General features: G+C 49.0%; 1 protein-coding gene across 4 annotated transcripts in view; it reads right to left on the bottom strand.

Annotated features, from left to right (window-relative positions):
• ANKAR (ankyrin and armadillo repeat containing) overlaps positions 1-20,104 on the bottom strand; it is a 1,199,016-nt gene that overhangs the window by 873,824 nt on the left and 305,088 nt on the right. The gene's annotated exons all lie outside the window — the stretch shown is intronic.

Genomic DNA, 20,104 nt, shown 5'->3' with positions numbered 1-20,104 from the left:
TCTGCCGCTATTTAAGACAGTCCTGAAGGGGAGTCTGCCTTCCAAGGTAAATTGCCATCATCTCGAGGCCGATCTATTTTAATCTAGCACTCCATGTGCATTAGCGCGTAGTATCTGTTTTTATTGCTTCGTTTGGTAATATTTAATTTGCGCCTTTTTGGGGTATTATTTCTGGGAGGACCACTCACCTGCACTATAATAGTTATTTCACCGCTGTTTGGCGGCTCGTTGGGTGCTGACTCTGGGTGGGTGACATCTTGGGGGAGGAAGGGTCGTGTGCGGGCGCCATTTTGGTCGGCATTCTAGTTGCAGCGTGACGCGCCTGCCGCTCTGCCACTATTTAAAGCTGCCAAATGCAAACGCGCAGCATATGCGCGCAGCGGGCGCGCCATGGGCGCGCCAGAGGCGAGCCCATCTGCGCCCATCCGTGACCAAACGGGGCCTGGGGCCACGACCCCTGGTCCTCGCCATATCTACACCAGAGGAGAGCTGTTGGAGGTAAATCTGGGGAATTTTCATCTTAGCCAGAGGTGTGAGGCCAAACTCTGTCAGGAAGGGCTGCTGAAACGCCATGGTACCAAATCAGGGCTTAACATCGAACACCCGGTACAAGGTTTGCATTATGGCCTTTTAAACACGCGCTTCTTACAGAAGCACAACCTAGAAGTGCTCTCCTTACTACAGGATGGAGAGTTGGATATCCTGGGTGTCACGGAAACGTGGCTAGAGGACTCCTCGCTGCCGGACTTGGTAGCTTCCATTCCGGCCAATTTTACGGCAATCTGCCTTAATAGAGCAGGTACCATGAGAGGGGGCGGGGTTGCCCTTTTATATAGCACCCGACTGAGGGGCGAAAGAATCTGTGCTGAAAGCCTGGGAGGCGCCGAGGTCTTGGGCATCAAGCTCGGGATAGGGATGGACTGCTGGACTATTCTCTTAGTCTATCGTCCCCCCTGGGCGTTGCCGAACTTTCCGGATTCATTCCTGGAGTTGGTTCAGGATGTTCGCTCACGTTACAATAACGTAATTATTATGGGTGACCTAAATTTTCACTGGGAAAAGTCCCCGAAAGAAGGCCAAGCCAATCAGATAGATGAGGCTCTTAGGTCCTTTGGGTTTGTTCAGAGGGTAATGGGCCCTACACATGAGAAGGGCCATTCCCTGGATCTTGTCTGGATAACAACCTCAGAACATGGCCGGGATCACGGCCCAGTAGTTGCGCAGCCTTGTGCATGGTCAGATCACTACTTAGTGAAGGGCACGATCTCGGTTGATGGACAGAAGGGGAAGTCCGGAGTAGGATGGAAGGTAGTGAAAAAATGGAAAAATATAAATAGGGATGAAATGGTAGCTCATCTCCTAACCCATCCTCCTACTAATACGGTGGAACATAATCCAGAAGCTATCTGTAACGACTTAACAGATAAATTGAAGAAGGTAGTAGATCTCGTGGCACCAGCACGAAGGATGAAGATTGTAGACAGAGGATCTGGGGCCCCTTGGTGTAATGAATCCCTTAGGGGAAAAAAGAGGGCTCTACATAAATCTGAGAGAGCATGGCGGAAGGATTATAGTCTCGATGCACGTAGTCTTTACATACAGGAGCTCGCTTCCTATAAACATGCTATTCTGTTAAGGAAAGCTGAGTTCTATGAGGACAGGATTTCTAGAGCTTCGGCCCCACAAAAAGAAATTTTTAAAGTCCTTACGGAACTCAGGAAAAACAAGGAGCAGAGTCCTGAGTTTAAGCAAGAAGACTGCCAAAAATTTCAGGACTACTTTTCCACTAGGATTAAAGATCTCCTATCAGAAATCGCTATTACCCCGATTATGGATTGTCCTCTACAGATTATCCCGGTTACTCGTCCGGTGAATAACCCCTTGGTCACTCTGCCCTTGATTACGAAGGACAGGCTGACAAATCTTGTGGGGCGGGTTAAATCTGGCTCCCAGGCCGACCCTTGTCCCCCGGAGGTCTTTAAGTTAGCCATGCCAGGTATTGAGGAAGACGTTTTGACTCTACTTAATAATTCGCTACAAATAGGACTGGTCCCATCCTCCTTTAAGGAGGCACGGTTGATCCCCCTGCTGAAAAAACTGGGGCGGACGTTAAGAATCTAAAGAACTTTAGGCCTATCTCTCAACTACCATTCTTGGCCAAAGTTCTGGAGCAGCATGTCCTTACTCATCTCGCTGATCATCTGGAGAATAATGTCTTACTTGAGCAAAACCAGGCAGGGTTCCGTGCGCATCACAGCACGGAGCTAGTGATGCTATCCATCTTGGATGAGTTAAGGAGTAGAGCTGACAAGAAACTCCCTGGGGCCCTGGTGCTATTAGACCTCTCCGCGGCATTTGACACCGTTTGTCATAGTCAATTGTTGTTGCGGTTTAGGGACTTAGGCATCCAGGGCACAGCATATATCTGGCTCTCCTCTTTTCTCCAAGGGAGAACTCAGAGAGTTCAACTGGCAGACTTAGCTTCAACCACAGTGTCAATTACCTGTGGTGTGCCACAGGGTTCTGCCCTCTCCCCTCTTTTATTTAATGTTTATTTACAACCCTTGATTTTGGCCCTTAACCAGATGGACTGTCAAATTTACAACTATGCTGACGACACCTAAATTATCATCCAAATGGAAGATTGTCCGGGTGCACATGCAAGAATGCAGAATATCCTAAGATATACAGCTAATTGGATGTCTGTGAACTCCCTGAAAATCAATCCAGATAAGACCGAGGTGTTGCCAATCACCATCATGGGCAACCCCTGGAATGATCAGTTCTGGCCAATAGAACTAGGAGCGCCTCGAGAACCTACAGCAGTAGTGAAAAGCCTGGGTATCTCCTTGGATGGGAGTTTGACGATGCAAAAGCAAGTCTCGGGGGTGGTTGGCACGTGCGTGGGCCTCCTTCGACAACTAAGGAAAATCTCCTCACTCTTGTCCTTTGCCACCCTGAGACGCGCTGTATCTGCCATGATCCTAGCCAGGATAGACTATGGCAACTCACTATATGCAGGGCTCCCTCAAAAACACCTGAACCGTCTGCAAATTGTCATGAATGATGCTGCAAGATTGATTTTCAATAAACCGAGGAGAACGCATGCTTCCCCTCTATTGCGTGAACTCCACTGATTGCCTGTCAAACAGAGGGTTTTGTTTAAAGGGCTTTGTATTACGCACATAGTCCTGTATGGAAAGGCGCCAAGTTACATTAAAGCCCGCTTGGCCCCATACAAGCCCGGTAGACGGCTGCGCTCCTCAGATGCCACCCTTCTAACCCAACCGCGCTTCAGACTATCCACCTTAGGTGGTCGTGCATTTTCTAACGTCTTTCCAGCTGTCTGGAATAGCTTACCAACCGAACTGTGCAAAGAATCCAACTTGCTGCCTTTTCGAAAAAAATTTAAAATAGTGCTCTTTCAGCAAGCATGGGGTGTGCTGTAACTTGATGATCGGCTGTAGAATTTGTTTGGCATATACCTGGTAAAGCGCTTAGAGACCCCGGGGTGATTACGCGCTATATAAATCAAATAAATAAATAAATAAATGTCATTAGGCCCCCATAGCCCTGCATCGGGCTTCAAAGGAGCATTACAGTAGGCCCAAAATTGCAATAGGCGAGGAGACCAAGGTAATTGGGGCAAATTTGCATGTCATGAAACATATTCACTGGGCTTTGGCATATAACACCTCTCCTCGAGGCCATTAACCATTCTGTCTCTCCCCCCTGGCCTTCCCGTTTGAAGGGGTCTCTGTAGGCGGTTCAGTGGGGCTGAGATACTTTCCTGGCCCAGTCTAAATTACGTCTTCCCGCTTCAGGGGGGGCCAACAGGGCCCAACAACAGTCCCAGCACGGGAGGGGCGGCCCCGGGGCCTCCTTCGATCTCCCTGGGGGCCCCGCGTTCACTTCTGCGGCCGCCCTCCTCCCCCCGGGGGTTACCTTTTGATCTTCGGCTCCACCGGGAGCCCTTGCGGAGGATTCTGGAGTCGGGAGGGCCCGGGCTTCCTTCGGGGCCCTTCGGCGAGGTTGCTGGCTGTTCCTGGGCCTTCGAGCACTTCCACGGCCCGGGAACCAATCCGGGGCTGACGGAGGAGGGGCCGGGCTGCAGCGGCCAATAGCGGGGCCTGTTTTGGGGGTGCGCCAGCCAGGACCAATGGCTGTGCGGCGCTCAGAGGGGCGGGGCAGAGTGTGGGCCCCTGTCACGTGAGGCGGAGGCCGGCTTCAGGCCTACCGCGGCCTAGGATCACGACGCGCGCTGACAGGAATTTGCGAAGGCCGGGGGCAGGGGCCTCCAGTCAGGGCACAGCCGGGCAGATGATCGCGGCGGCCTCCCCAGGGCTCCGGAGGCCGGCGCAGGGACGGCAGAGTCTCAGGCCGGGCGCGGCACACAATCACACGGCGGCGGCCCTCTCCTGGCACCAAGGGCCGTCTGGGGGGCAATCTCAGCGCTTCGCCGGACACCGCAGGTGAGCGCTTGAGGAGAACATACGGCGCTTGAAGAGGATCGCGCCTGGGAGGGTTTACAGCGCTCCTTCAGTGGTACAGCGGGAGAGCGATCGAGGCAGTTCAGTTTGCTGGGGCAATTTAGGCAGTTCTAGGGCTAGCGCTGTGCAGGGCGAGCGCCTAGCAGTCTCTTCAGCCTGGGCAGTTTCCTCAGGACAGGCTACACCAGGGGTAGGACAACACGGGGGCAGTTCAAGCCAGGCAAGTCAGCGCTGGGGCAAAGGGGGCAAGGCCCAATACCTGGTTGATCCCCAGAAGTTCTGATGGACTTCTTGGCGCTTGGTGGTTCCTGCGCCCTTTTGGTTGAAGTGGATTCTTGGTTTCTGGAGGGGGGGGTTTGAGTTGAAGGCTTGTCAGCAGGTCACTTCAGATGGTCCCTGGGTTCCCCTCCCGCCAGGCCAGATCAGTGGGCAGGGTTCCTCACTCTACTTGGAAGGCAGCACCTAAGCCCTGTCACTCCCAGTGGCATAGGCCCCTGACTAGGCCCTACCGCCTAAATCTCCTGCGTGGGTCCCCCAGGTCAGTGATGCCCCAACTGACTAAAAAAGTTTCCCTCCCTTCCTTATATATGCCCAGGTCAGGTGACCACTCTCTAAGGCGGCAAAAATAGTCTCCGCCTCTCTTCTGGAAGGTTCCAGGAGCTTCCCCACTCTATCTATGGGCAGGCGATGGCAGGCTGGCATTGCAACAATGTTTGGTGTCCCAGCCAGCTACTGGCAACTAGGGTGCTACTAGAAAAAGACCACGCTGCAGTAGCAGGGGCCAGTGGCAGCCATATTTGAAGTAGAGAGCACCTGAACCTTAACATGGATTGGCCATGGAAAGGTGCCCGGAGACCTAAGGGCCAACAAAAAAAGAAGGTGGGAAAAATGAGGCAAGGGCGAAAAAAATAAGGAAAGACCACCCAGAGCCTGACAGGTCTAACAAGCATGAACTGCCAAGTCAGGTCCTACCTGGACCGGAAACAAGCATCCTAGGATCGGTTTCGGGGTTTCACCCCTCTTCAGCCAGGATAGCTTGATTCCAGTGGCACAGTGAGCCCAGGACCCACTTCTGGGTATACTTGGCGCACTTAGGGCGAGAAAGCATAAGACACACAATCGATGGATGGAATGCAGAACAAATCTAAACATTCTCCCCAGTCAGGAAATCTGGGTTAAATTCATCATCCTTTTGCTCACCATGCCACCCCAGTTTAGACCTGGCCATATGCAAATCAGTCTTGACACTGTACCTCATGGGAACAGTCCAGCCCGGACTGCCAACCCAGGTTCTCCTTGGACCGGAAACAAGCATCCTAGGACCGGTTTCGGGGGTTCACCCCTCTTCAGCCAGGATAGCTTGATTCCAGTGGCACAGTGAGCCCAGGACCCACATCTGGACATTCCTGGTGCACTTAGGGCGAGAAAGCAAAAGACACACAATTGATGGACGGACTGCTGAATAAATCAAAACATTCACCCCCAGTCAAGAGATCTGAGTTAAATCCATCATTCTTTCGCTCACCATGACACCCCAGTTTAGACCTGGCCAGCTGCAAATCAGTCTTGACCCTGTATTGGCCAAAGTTTGCGAAAAGGTGGCTTTTCGCCAACTGGAGACCTTTGTGGAAACATCGGGGGCTCTGCATCCTGCCCAGTCAGGCTTTAGAACATCTTACAGCACAGAGAGAGCGCTGGTGGAGATGGTAGAGGCAATTAGGGAGTGCTTGGATGGGGGCGGCAGAGCGGCTCTGATTCTATTGGACCTCTCTTCCGCCTTTGATACGGTACCTCACCAGCATCTTCTTGCCCGCCTCTCTGCCATTGGCATCTCTGGGGCATTGTGGGCCTGGCTGGAATCCTTTTTGGATGCCCGTACTCAGCAGGTCTGGATGCCCCTTTTTTTATCCTCGGCCAGGGAGGTCTCGACTGGAGTTCCCCAGGGCTGACGCTGAGTCCCTTGCTCTTTAATATCTATTTGACTCCACTGATCTCCCTGGCTGAAGAGCTAGGTGCCAAAATCATGGCTTATGCTGACGACACCCATCTTCTATTCACTTGGAATGGCTCCGCACGGAGTACGGGGGCCGCACAGAGTTGCCTTGCAGCCGTATTTACATGGCTGGCACAGGCTAAACTCAAATGCAACGAGGGGAAATCAGAGATACTGCTGTACGGTCAATTTCCCCCACTTTTCACAGAAGCCTTGTGGCCCCCAGATTTCCTCCGCCCACTTTCTGAGGGTGGTCCGGCTAAGAACTTGGGAGTTTGGTTCGGGGAGGATCTCAGGTTCTCTGAACACATCAAGAGACTAACGGGTGTTTGTTTTGGTACACTCAAATCACTGAGTAGATTCTTCCCTATGCTCCCTCAGCCGGCAAAGGAAATGGTGGCACGGGCACTCATCTTGTCCCGCTTGAATTACGCCAACGCGCTTTTTCTTGGCATCCCGGGATACTTGGTGAACAAACTTCAACTGATCCAGAACGCGGTGGCCAGACTCTTATTTAACATCTCTAAGAGATCCAGCATAAGGTCACATTTGCGTGACCTACACTGGCTGCCCGTGGCCCAGTGGGTGCAGTTTAATGCCCTCACTTTAGCTCATAGAGCGCTGCATGACTCAGGACCCTCCAATATTAGGAAACTGATGCCCTTTAACACCCCTCACCGATCCCTACGATCCGTTTCCCACCCTTTGATGGCCACTACCCGTATCCGCCGTTCTAGGATGGGGGGTCAGTCCCTTACGGTCAAGGTAGCCACTCTTTGGAACAGTCTTCCTGTTCTTCTGCGCCACACCCAGGACTTTTACCGATTTAAGAAACTTCTCAAAACTCATCTTTTTAATCAGGTTATTTAATTATTCGCAACTCGTCAGTCTGCCAGGACACTCATGAGTAATTGAGCGCGCTACAAGTCCCTTATAACATAACATAACATAACAGTCCAGCCCGAACTACCCAGACCTGTGACAGGGGGTGAGTGTTTAAAAAGTTTCAGCACTCCGTCAATCATCTCCTTGTGTTTCTTTTTTCCCCCTAAGTTGGCAGTGTATGCCCAGACGTGGGTCCCTTGCTCACTTTGCCACTGGATTCAAGCTAGCTTGGCTGATGACGGCTGTTATCCCGAAACCTGTCCCAGGATGCTTGTTTCCATTCCAGGGAAGACATGGCTTGGCAGTTCTGTCTGGACTGTTCCCATGAGGCACAGGGTCAAGACTGATTTGCATATAGCTGTGTCTGAACTGGGGTGGCAAAGTGAGCTAAAGAATGATGATGGATCCAACCCAGATCTGTAACTGGGGATGAGTGTTTAAAAAGTTTCAGCACTCTGTCTATCATCTCCTTGTGTTTACTTTTTTCGCCCAAAGTTGGAAGGGTATGCCCAGACGTGGGTCCCTTGCTCAATTTGCCACTGGATTCAAGCTTGCCTGGCTCATAAGGGCTGTTAGGCCGAAACCGGTCCCAGGATGATTCTTTCCGGTCCAGGGAAGACATGGGTTGGCAGTTCGGTGTGGCGCCGCGGCCAGGGCGACTGACTCCGGAATCTGGGGATCACGGTTCGATCCCCGGCACCGGCGGCAGATTAGCCCAGCACCATGCGACTCTGGGCAATAGCTTGCTTAATCTTCCCGACGGCCCCCAGCACCTAGAGACCCTAACGGGTGATTGTGCGCTTTACAAATGTGGATATTATTATTATTATTATTATTCGGTCTGGACTGTACCCATGAGGCACAGGGTCAAGACTGATTTGCATATGGCCGTGTCTGAACTGGGGTGGCAAAGTGAGCTAAAGAATGATGATGGATCCAACCCAGATCTGTGACTGGGGGTTAGGGTTCAAAAGGTTTCAGCACTCCCTCCATCATCTCCTTGTGTTTACTGATTTCCATAGGGCAAGCCAGAGTAGCATGATGGGCAAAAAACAATAGTCTGGAATGCGGCCAAGTGATTCCCAGTAGCTGAGATTAATTCAAGCATTCCATCCATCACCTTGTTGCTGTTGAGGCTGGAGCTGTGCTATTGTAAGGCTTTGAAGATCTTTTGAACACTGATCAATTTCCAATGATACATGATCAGGGGGATTCTCACCCCACTTAACAAATTAGCTTGCTTGACGGATTTGTATGTTGAGTTTCTTTGAGGTTTGATCTCTTCTTGGTAAGTGCTGTGGTTTTGTGACTTGTTGTATAGCTTGTTAAGAACATTACAGTATTATTCTCCGTATTGGTGCTATGTTGATTTTGGACAGTATGTTTTCCTTTAATTGCTTATGTTTCTCCTTTATCACAGTGTTCGAGGATTATCTGTGAATATTCTGCTAAACAACTTGAGCACCCAGAAGAACACTGTGAAGGTAATTATACCCTCGAGACATTTGATTAGACTGTATTTTAACATGGGATTATCTTGCATTATTATTCACTTGCTGCTCTGATTGAGCATTATACTCTATGGACGATCTCCTTCCTGGGGGCTTTCTGACCTGGACATTCTCGATGGGAGTTTTACATTATCCTCATTTTTATCTGAATTTACTTCACACAAAGCATTTGTTTTGACCAGTTGTACAACATTGGGCCCCTTTTTAGGTCTAACCTAGAGGCAGCTTTAGCCGTCTCGCCAGACTCAGAAAAAAACTTGAATAAATATATACAGACTGGGCTCTGATTCATCAGCCTTCATCTATTGCTCTGTTATGTTGTCATACACATTTTGCTTCTGCGCACCACAGGATACAGCTTGGGGCACAGGTTCCGCCCGATTCAGCTATTGGTTGCCCTCACTGTGAGTGACAACATTTTTCCTTTGCACATGTGCACACCTTCCTTCGAAATAGTGCACTTCAAGTGACTAGACGCATGGGCGAATCTTTCACTTAATTTATTGTTGAGACTGGTAACCTTTTTCGCCTTTGAGGTTTTTTTGGGCAATGGCCTAGCACCCCCAATGCACTTCTACCGTGTTCCTGACTTCCCTCAAAATCCTTAAAGTGTGTCGAATCCCATGCGGGCACAGCTGTTACCAGCTGTTACCACCGGCCACCAAGGATTGGCTTAACCTATACTTTATTACCGTTTTACTGATTTAAGATGGCAAATGAATTATTTCAACTTGTTGGCTATCTTGCATAGCATTAAACCAATAGCAAAATGTGGCAACATTTACAGAGCACCACTGCAAAAGTGGTTTTGTGTGTGATGGTTCATTTTGACAGCTATGTGTTTTCTCTACAAATGTACTATACTTAAACTGGTGCCATGTGAAAATGCAGAGAATGTAATGTTGTAAACGTCTGCCACATCTTGGATACGGCCTATGTGAAATCAAGCAGGAGCTCCTCTCAAATTATACACCACTTGAGGGCACAATCTTGAAGCCCATCCAGACTTTGGCCCAGCATACATTGAGGAATGCTGTCATTGTCGTGTCCTTCTGTGTTTACATGATTATTCACGACGTGGCAACAAGGAGGTGCCTGGACTCGTAGTCCTTCTTTTATATTTAGTTGACTTTATCATGTTAGGAAAATGTCCATGCAGGATACAGGCATTAGCGTCTCTTTCATGAACATAAAGAAGAACTACAGCAAAGTTCACTTGGAGACGCTTGCTTCAAGAGGGAAGGTGTAAGTTTGGATGTATGACGTTACAACGCACACTTTTACAACGCATACCTTTACAACGCATTTTTTACACCGCAACATCCATTACAACGCACACCTTTACAACGCATACCATTACAACGAATTCTTAAAACATACCTTTACAACGCATTCCACTACAACGCATACTACATTTACAACGCATACCATTACAACGCATTATATTACATTGCATAAAAGGTAAGTGTTGGATAGTGTAGGGGTTAACATTACTACTCTAACTCCAGGGGGTGCAACAGTAGGGAAAGTTTTGGATAGTGTAGGGGTTAAAATTACTATTCTAACTCCAGGGGGTGCAACAGTAGGGCAAGTGTTGGATGGTAAGTTTTGCGTTGTAACGGTATGCGTTGTAATGACTGCGTTGTAATGGTATGCGTTTTAGTGGTGTGCGTTGTAATGTCATGCGTTGTAATGACTGCGTTGTAAATGTATGCGTTGTAATGAATGTTGCGTTGTAAAAGTTTCGTTGTAATGGTAGTGCATTGTAAAAGTTGCGTTGTAAACGTTGTATACCGTAAGTTTCCACCACCAGACTTCTTAACAGCATGGACCTTGAAGTGTCATGGGCCATCTGAAGCACAAAAGTGCAGCAGCTTGGGAGGTGAAATAGAAGTACTGTAGGATTTAGAACAATGATTACTATTATATCCAGGGCTTCAAGTGAGATGAAAAATCTGGGGAGGGGTCTTTCAAAGGGCCTTGACCGATATAATTAAGGGAGTGGCCTAAAAACACATAAGCTAAAAATGTGTGCTTAGCATAGTGAGCCGCCCAAATGGTATTTTGCTGCTTCTGTCATTGGATCCAGATATATATAATACAGCAAGTAACATTGCACCCACAACAAGCCAGCTCTATTGGCTTTATTAATGGTTGTTAGTTGCATAAGACAAATAAGAAACACCTATGGCTGCGTTGTAAATAACATTGAAAACATGCTTCAGTTTTGAGAGACAGTGAAAGTACTATCACGAGTCTCTTTAAAGTTACATCAGAGACAGTAAAGGGTGGGACTGCTGCAGCGTTAAGGTTTTGATTTTTTTCCCCTGAGGGTGAGGGCAAAAATGGAGAGCACGATACGGACCCGTCGTTGCACCTGCTTTTTAGAACTGCTGGTCCTGAGCACTGACAGGACCCGGCCCACTTAAAGCCCTGTTTATAACCATGGTGAATGTTTTTGGGCATGATTAAGTCTTGTGAGAGCTCTTTTAAACAATTTCTTCAAAGAACCACATACCACTCTAAGTAGAGGACTGTTGCAATCATCCCAGTGCTTGTACTCTGAATAAAAGAGGTCATGAAAAAAGACACTGGCACTGAAGAGGTGGAAAGAAGGAGAGGAGGAATTTAATACATTTAGCTTCGATTGAAATGTCATAGATAACTATTCTCTTAGTGTGTAGAAAAGCCTCTGATTAATATTTCATGTTTGGCATGATAACATTTTAAGCAGTCAGAATTTTAACCCTGCTGTTCGCTTGGAATCATATACACTTTTATTCCACAAACTTACTTGCATGTGCGTTCGTACAGCATGTTTTTAAAATAAGACTACAGGCAACAATGCAACAGAGTGTGTGTGTATGTGACATTCTCTTGCAAGGTCTATTACTGATCAGGCTGTGTTGTTTGGGTCTTAATGTCATAAGGAAACTGATATACAAGCTTATTTTATTGCCACATTGCTGCTCCTTCTGCTGCCATACAGCTCTTAAAGTTTGTTCATTTTTCAAGGTAAGACTCTGAACGTTTAGTTTTTAGTTCGTGGTTAGATAGCGCATGCGCTGTCTGGAAGAAACATGTTGTTTTGAATCTGTGGACTGCAGCCCACCCATAAGATTACCATTTGCACGCTCCATCGTCGCTCTCATATCCTTTGTCCCCATTTGATCATGATATGCATGTGTCTTGCCTCTTCTTGTGTTTAGCACTCCCCCAGAGCATGGGGCAAGTAATAGTGTCCATCCACTGCTTCCGTTTTAGTATACTTTTTACTGCTTCCGTTTTAGAGTATACTTTTTACTTTCCATTTGAACAATCCACATGAGTGCTCGTGTTTTTACTCGGTCCATCCCCCGTGTCAATCAATCAATCATTTCATTTGTAAAGCGCGCTACCTACCCTTGAGGGTCTCAAGGCACTGGCGGGGGGAAGACGGAGGGGGGGGGGCTGCTACTGATCGAAAAGCCAGGTCTTGAGAAGTCTTCTGTTGCCTCTTTCCCCTCTCACCCGCCCAATCCTGTAGCAGCTCCTCAAGGAAGTGGTGTGGGATGGTGGGGCGGGGGAGGGGCAGAGTGGGGGGGTAGTAAACTACAGCATACGTCCGTACGGAGATAAGTAACATCAGCTATGCAGCCGGGTGCTGGCCGACAAATGGAAGGGGTTAAAGTGCTCCTTTCCAACAATTACATGTAAAATTCCATTTCTATGTTTAACTTAATCTGAGGTAGTAGAGCGCATAATGCCATCTTGTGGCCAAATATGAGAATTTGTGATACTCCAGCATAAAGAATATCATTGCTGCCTCCACTACATAGGGTTCCATTTACATGATTTTAAAAAATGGCCTTTTGCCTGGCTCAAAGAAGTGGAAAATACAGAAGCTAGAAGAAGTTCAGTATATTCACTAGGTTTCGTAAATAAATATAAGTATTTCAGCAGCACGCCTCTCGCTAGGCACAGAGTATTTTGTTTGCAACACTTTAGGGAAAGATCGCTTTACAAATGTTTAGTCACATTTGCCTTATGTCATCAGTGTATGTGGCATTTAAGGTCATAGCCCTCTAAAAAAAATTAGATGTTATCAAGAGTTATTATTTGGATGACGCACACAGTTGCATGGCTTGAAATCTATTTGGCGGGTTCCAGAATACTCATAACACAAAAAGTGTTGAAATACCCTACCATACAAGGCTAAAAAACATTAACATTGACAAAGCCAATAGCTCTTGCATCGCCAAGACCTATTGGCTTTGTCAATGCTTGTTTGAATTAGGTTGGGAAAGTTGACTGATTCGAAGCAGTCTTTTCTGTTGTTGATAATCAGTTAATTAAGAAGCTATATTTGTGTAGCCTAATTTTGCGTTGCAAAAATGCTTTTCTGCCATTTGTGGTATCGGTGATCATTTTGTGTGTGGTTTGTTGCTTTATGGTAAAAAGTGAGAGGTATGCTGCGAGGGTGCAGATGTTTCTCAAACCATCAGCGTTCATCTTTATAGGTCTGATGTAAGCCATCAGAGTGTATTTTTACAAAAAAAAGAAAAAATATTTGTAATAAACATATATAGAGAGCATTGGAACAACCCCTTCAGCCATTGTGGTGTTGAAGTGTCACACATTCTAGTTCAGGTCACATTTTGTACACATAGACTGAGCAGTGTGTCTGCCTATTTTAGCGACTGGCTTGCTGCCACGATTATTCACTCCTTTGTTAAGTCCATTTGAACTCTTTTTCATTTTGACAGACAGCAATTATCCTCTTTACATAGCAGTCCGCATTCTGAAGTGATGTGAATGGGTTGCCTTTATTATTTTATTCAGTTCGTCAACAGATGCTGTATGCTGTAAAGACTTCACACAGTTTTGTTCTGACTCGAAAAGGGCATCTAGTAATTACATGAGGTAACTATATCTATGTGAAAAAGCAGGAAGATTGGGGGCTGCCAATGCTTGTATGTCGGAGTTTTAAAATTCCTTTCCACCCGGTGATGTGCTAACAACGAAGCTGAGGGTATAGGGCTGCATTCACAAACGAGTGCTATAACAGTTACATATGTGTTGTTCATGACGTGATCAACTAAAAACATCAAGAAATGAGACCCTTTTAGCTTATTCTCTCTTATCGGACAGTCAGATGCACATGTACTGAAAGAGCTACTTAGAGCCTGTGACAAGCCACACTGATACCGCCAGGCTACTTAGCTCATCTCAGCCTGCATCCACAGATTTAAGACTACTTTCCAGATATAATTTCTCCTTTAGTCATTCATTAAACGTTGAGTTTAATAACGCATCCAGTTACATTTGTGGTGATGTGTGTCGGGCCTAACCACGTGGGGGCATACACTCAATTACGTGACACACACTCTAGTGCTGGTTAGCCGGGAAGACCACGAGCGGTCGTACCCGGGATTTATTATACCCTCGGGGCGTGCCCGCCCTGAGGGGTGGAGTGGATGCGTGAACATGGATACATTGTCTAGTAGAGCCCGCCTGGCTCTCTACATCCCTCCTTTATTTCAGTCCGATTCATTCTCAGTTCTTGGCCTTCAGGGAGATGCGCACACAAAGTCCCTTAGCCGGTGGCTCGGGCCAGGGTTTGGCCGGAGATGGTACCTTTGGCTTCGGCCCTTCGATGACTGGGTGACCCCAGCCGGGGACACCTCTTCTTCCTCTCTGCAGGCCGGGGAATTGGCGACAGATGAGTTCGGCAGCGGACTTGGGACTCTCATGGAGTCTTCGATTGGCATGGGAACGTCTGGGTTTCTCACCGGTGATGATGCTGTCGGAGACTGTCTGACGTTCCATGGCCTGTCCTCTTCTTCCTCCTCCTGGTCCCCCGCTCTTCCTCTCGCCGGCTTAAAACATGACACATTCCGGGTTACTCTTTGGTCACCTTTCCTGACTGTCACCATGGTTCCTTGGATTTTCCATATGGTCCACAGGTCCGGTTCGTAAGGGGTCCTGTACTTCCATCCTGGGTGTCGATCATGGACCACCACAGCGTCCCCTTCCTGAAGGCTTGACTCTCTCGCGTGTCTGGCCGCACTTACTTTCTGGTTGGTTGATTCTCTTCGGGATTGAATGGCGTCTTCGTCCCTCTCTGGCGGGGCCCATGTGCGTGCGGCTGGGATGGTGTCTCTGGGAGCTCTTTTAAACAGTAGATGTGCCGGGGCACATTTGGTGGTGCTGTGGGGCGTCTGCCGGTACGCTCCTAGGAATTGGTCCAGAGCTGCTTCCGGATCATCGCCGTGATCTACAGCGATCCGCAGGGCTCTGTTAAGGGTCCTCATGAGTCTCTCCACCTCTCCGTTTGCCTGGGGCCACAAGGGGGTGATTTTTCGATGCTTGATTTGGAGGGCTTCCAAGTATGCTTGAAACTCCCTGCCTTGGAAGGGAGGGCCATTATCAGATTTAATTTCCTCCGGTAGTCCCATTGTTGCGAATATCTTGCTCAGAGTCTTTTTGACCTGTGTGAATGCTGTGGAGGGGATCACCTCTACCACCGGGAACTTGGAGAAAGAGTCAACTAGTACCAGTGTATGTCGGCCATCCGGGAAACTCCCAAAGTCCAGGCTCAGGTGAGTCCACGGTAATGTCGGGGGGGTTCAGTTATGACCGGTGCTGGCGCCGGATCCCCTCCGGTGATGAGACACGCGTGGCAGGCTCTCACCATCTCTTCTACTTTGATGTCCATCGCCGGGAACCAGACACGACACCGTAGCCTGGCTTTTGTCTTGGCCATCCCCTGATGTCCGACGTGGGCGAGGGTCAGAATCTTGGCCTGGAGGTTTTCCGGCACTACTATAAGGTGCCCTCGCAAGACCACTCCTTCATCTCCGATGCTGAGCTCGCTCTTGATCTGCCAAATCTGCTGGCGGGCATGACTGACCTCAGGTCTGAGCCCTTGTACCCCATCCAGAAAATGCGCCCATTGGTTTTTTACGGAGCGCGTGCTTGACTCTGCACAGCGTCTCGTCTTCTTCCGTGGCTTTTCCTATTTCCAGCAGTGTCATGGTTTCCGGGCAGGCGCTTTCTGAAATCATGTGCACAAAGGCGTCCGCCTCGTGACTGTCCTCTAGTAGCGTGGCCGGTTTAGTGCTGTCCGGGTGTCTTGACAGGTAGTCCGCTGGATTGTTGGCCCCGGGGCGGAAGACGACCTTAAAGTTGTACCCTTGTAGCTGGACGGCCCACCTTTCGATTCGTGGAGGGGCCAGTTGCGATGATCCTGCAAATAGGGGCACAAGGGGTTTATGGTCCGTTACTACCTGGAACTCTTGGCCGCACAGATACAGGTGAAAATGCTGGCACGCCCATTTGATGGCCAGGGCTTCCCTCTCGATCTGGGCGTAACGGGTCTCCGTATCCGTGAGAGCTTTACTCGCATAGGCCACCGGCTTCCAGATGTCAGCCCCATACTCTTGTAGGAGTACCGCTCCCAGGCCCACCGGGCTTGCATCAACCACCAGCTCCGTCTTTCTCTTCGGTTGGAAATACGCCATCACGGTGGTGTCCAGGAGGCTGTTCTTTATTGCCTGGAACGCTGTATTGGCCGCCACCGTCCAGTCCCACTTTTGATCATGACGGGTGAGCAGCCTCAGTGGCTCTGCCAGGTCTGCAAGGTTGGGGATGAACCTCCCGCAATACGTTGCCATCCCGAGGAAACTCCTGACCTCTGTCGGGTTCTGCGGGGTGCTAGCTGTCCTGATGGCCTCTGCCTTCTTGGGGTCAACTTTCAGGCCTTCCCGGGTGAACGTATAGCCGAAGAAGTCTATTGATTCCTGGTAGAACGCGCATTTTGATTTGTGGAGTGTCAGACCCTGTTCTGCCAGTCTTCTTAAGGTTGCTCTCAGGTGTGCGTGATGTTCTTCGAGTGATCCCGAATACACCAGAATGTCATCACTCAAGTTTATGACTCCACTCAGTCCAGATAACACCTCCCTGATTGCGTTCTGGAACACTTCGGCTGCCGATGAGACCCCGAAGCTCAGCCTTTTGTACCTCCTTAGACCTATGTGGGTGGAGAAAGTGGTGATGTAGCGGCTGTCTGGCTCCAGCTCCAGTTGGTGGTATCCCGCGTTTAGATCTAGTTTGGAGAACCACTTTGGACCGTTGAGGTCCGCTATGATGTCCTCCATGGTAGGGGTGATATGCCTTTCTCGCTTCACTGCTGCGTTGGGCAGTCACATATCCACACACAGCCGTATCGCCCCTGGCTGTTTGGGCTTGGGTGCCACTACGAGAGGAGAAACCCACTGTGTGGGCCCCGTCACTTTCTCGATGACTCCGAGATCTTCGAGCTTCTTTAGCTCTTCCTCCACCTGCGGCCGCAGATTGAATGGGACTCTCCTGTGCCTTAGGGCTGTCGGGCGTATCGACGTGTCTATGTGTAGCTTGAATTTCTTGTTCTTTAGCTTCCCTAGTCCTCGGAACAGTTCTGGAAACTCCTCCATCAGGAACTCCGCATGTGACTGGTGCACCTGGTTTGCAAAGAACACCAGTCCAAGGTCTTCGGCGGTGTGACAGCTTAGTAACGTGCCTTTCTTCCCTTCCGTGACGTGGAATTTTGCTTCGGTTGAGTACCCCCCATGCACAATTGTTGTCTTGATCACTCCACGTAAAGGCATAGGCTCGACTCCTCCGTACGTGTATATCCTCGCTTGGGAGTGGACCAGTTCAGGCTTCGGCGTCATCTTCTCGTACTGGTCGGAGTCCATGACGTTCACGGATGCCCCAGTGTCTATGAGTGCTTGGACCGCCGTGCCATCTACCAGACAGTCTCCGACAGCATCATCACCGGTGAGAAACCCAGACGTTCCCATGCCAATCGAAGACTCCATGAGAGTCCCAAGTCCGCTGCCGAACTCATCTGTCGCCAATTCCCCGGCCTGCAGAGAGGAAGAAGAGGTGTCCCCGGCTGGGGTCACCCAGTCACCGAAGGGCCGAAGCCAAAGGTACCATCTCCGGCCAAACCCTGGCCCGAGCCACCGGCTAAGGGACTTTGTGTGCGCATCTCCCTGAAGGCCAAGAACTGAGAATGAATCGGACTGAAATAAAGGAAGGATGTAGAGAGCCAGGCGGGCTCTACTAGACAATGTATCCATGTTCACGCATCCACTCCACCCCTCAGGGCGGGCACGCCCCGAGGGTATAATAAATCCCGGGTACGACCGCTCGTGGTCTTCCCGGCTAACCAGCACTAGAGTGTGTGTTACGTAATTGAGTGTATGCCCCCACGTGGTTAGGCCCGACACACATCACCACATTGCTGTCGGGTGTCCAGACGTCGCCCGGAACACAGGCCAGGTAGGCCGACAGGCGCTCGCAGGGGGGGCTAGCTTTGCGCACTCACCCTTGGCGCTCCACGGTCCCGGCCCTGCCAGCTGAAGGCGCTTCTGACGGGAAGACGCGTGGGCAGGCCTCGGACCGGAGCAAAGCAGGAGTGTTCACCGAGCGCTTGGTGTAGCGCTGTCACTCCCTCGTCTTCTCCTGCACGCGCAGGACAGGCCGGCCTCGTCGCCAATGTGGTGATGTGTGTCGGGCCTAACCACGTGGGGGCATACACTCAATTACGTGACACACACTCTAGTGCTGGTTAGCCGGGAAGACCACGAGCGGTCGTACCCGGGATTTATTATACCCTCGGGCGTGCCCGCCCTGAGGGGTGGAGTGGATGCGTGAACATGGATTCATTGTCTAGTAGAGCCCGCCTGGCTCTCTACAACATTCATTCAATGCCACTCAACACTAACTAACCTGTAGTGCCCAGCACAATTACATGACTGATTTTGCCAATATCTCCAAACAATTTCTGAAAGAAATGCTGGGTGATTTCCATTCTGTGGACCACAACTGACTTTGGTCTCTCTATAGAATACTTTTTTAAAGCACCACCAGAAGGAATTATCAATATGCAGCCTTTGCATCACTTATGAGTCTCATCAAAGCCATCTATTTATTCCTCATGTATTGCTCATATAAGCTATTTGTCCCATTTCAGTTCGCCTAGACATGTCAAAACCTCAAAAGTTACTGATCTAGGAATCTGCAGTGAGTATCACATTTAATGATAGAATGTAGAATGTAGAAAGGTGCATGTTTTTGAATGAGCAGACCGGTAGAGAAGAAACACCTGCATGAGATGCACAAAATATTAAGTCAGTTTAAAATAAATGTCCTAGCTTAACATCAGGACCATCTCTCAAATCCTTGATTTATGTCTTTTATACATTTTGTAGTTTTAATGCAAGTGATCACTGGTCCGTCCTTTCAAATTTCGGTGCTAAGTCAAACCTACATTCTGTCTCTACCTCAGGATTTGCTGGCGGGTCCGCCTCTGGTCATGGGTGCAAAGAGTAACTTGTCTACAAAGTAAAAAGCAGTTTTCTGTTCTTTGTGCATGTCACTGTCATGAGCACTGAACACATCTAAAGTCCAGATAAGAAGTAAACAACAAGCATTGGCACGGCCAATAGGTCTCGCCTTAGGGACCTTATAAAGTGTTTAGCCATGCAACAGTTGATGTTCTTGCACCAAGGATATTGTGCTGCATAACTAAATACTTAAAAGGTTGCAAAAGAGAGACCTATTGCCTATGCCAATGCTTGTTATTTCTAGAAATGGATGAGCCTAATCCGTAGGGTTCTTCTCTCAAAACAAAACAAAGATGGGGTAGAGAGGCAGAAAGGAGGAGGCACAGGGGTTTTGTCCACAGAAGGAAAACAACAGACACGTGTTTGGCGGGAGGACTGACAGCATTTTTTCTGACATGAAGGGCATTCGTCGGAATGATTTCCACACACTTGAAATGAATGTAAAGAAACAAAATTACAGGAAACGGGTTAATGGGAATGCTTTTCTCCAGAATGCGGTGTAGCTTTCATTGTGCAGCAGGTGAAGTGACACCAGGTCCAGAGGCCGGGGAAGAGGGGTTTGAACACTGAATAATTACTGTGTTTATATACCTCAAATAGCAGCGGGGTGGGAGGGGTGACTTCATCCGTGCACTAGGGCCCATAACACCCTTGGTACGTCACTGCTCAAGGAACATGTGCTTTCAGGTGCATTTCACTCCAAAATCGTGTGCAAACCTACGTAGCAGCAATACAGTTACATGCATTAATGTATACAAGGCAACGATCCTCTTATACAGCGCTGGCTGTCACTTGAGGCAAAACAAGAAACATGTCAACGCGACACTGGAGTCCAGATCACCATCCCTACAG

Source organism: Lissotriton helveticus, chromosome 3_1 (assembly GCF_964261635.1).
Source record: "Lissotriton helveticus chromosome 3_1, aLisHel1.1, whole genome shotgun sequence".
In the NCBI taxonomy this organism is placed as follows: Eukaryota; Metazoa; Chordata; class Amphibia; order Caudata; family Salamandridae; genus Lissotriton; species Lissotriton helveticus.
This window is presented reverse-complemented; position numbering and strand designations above follow the sequence as displayed.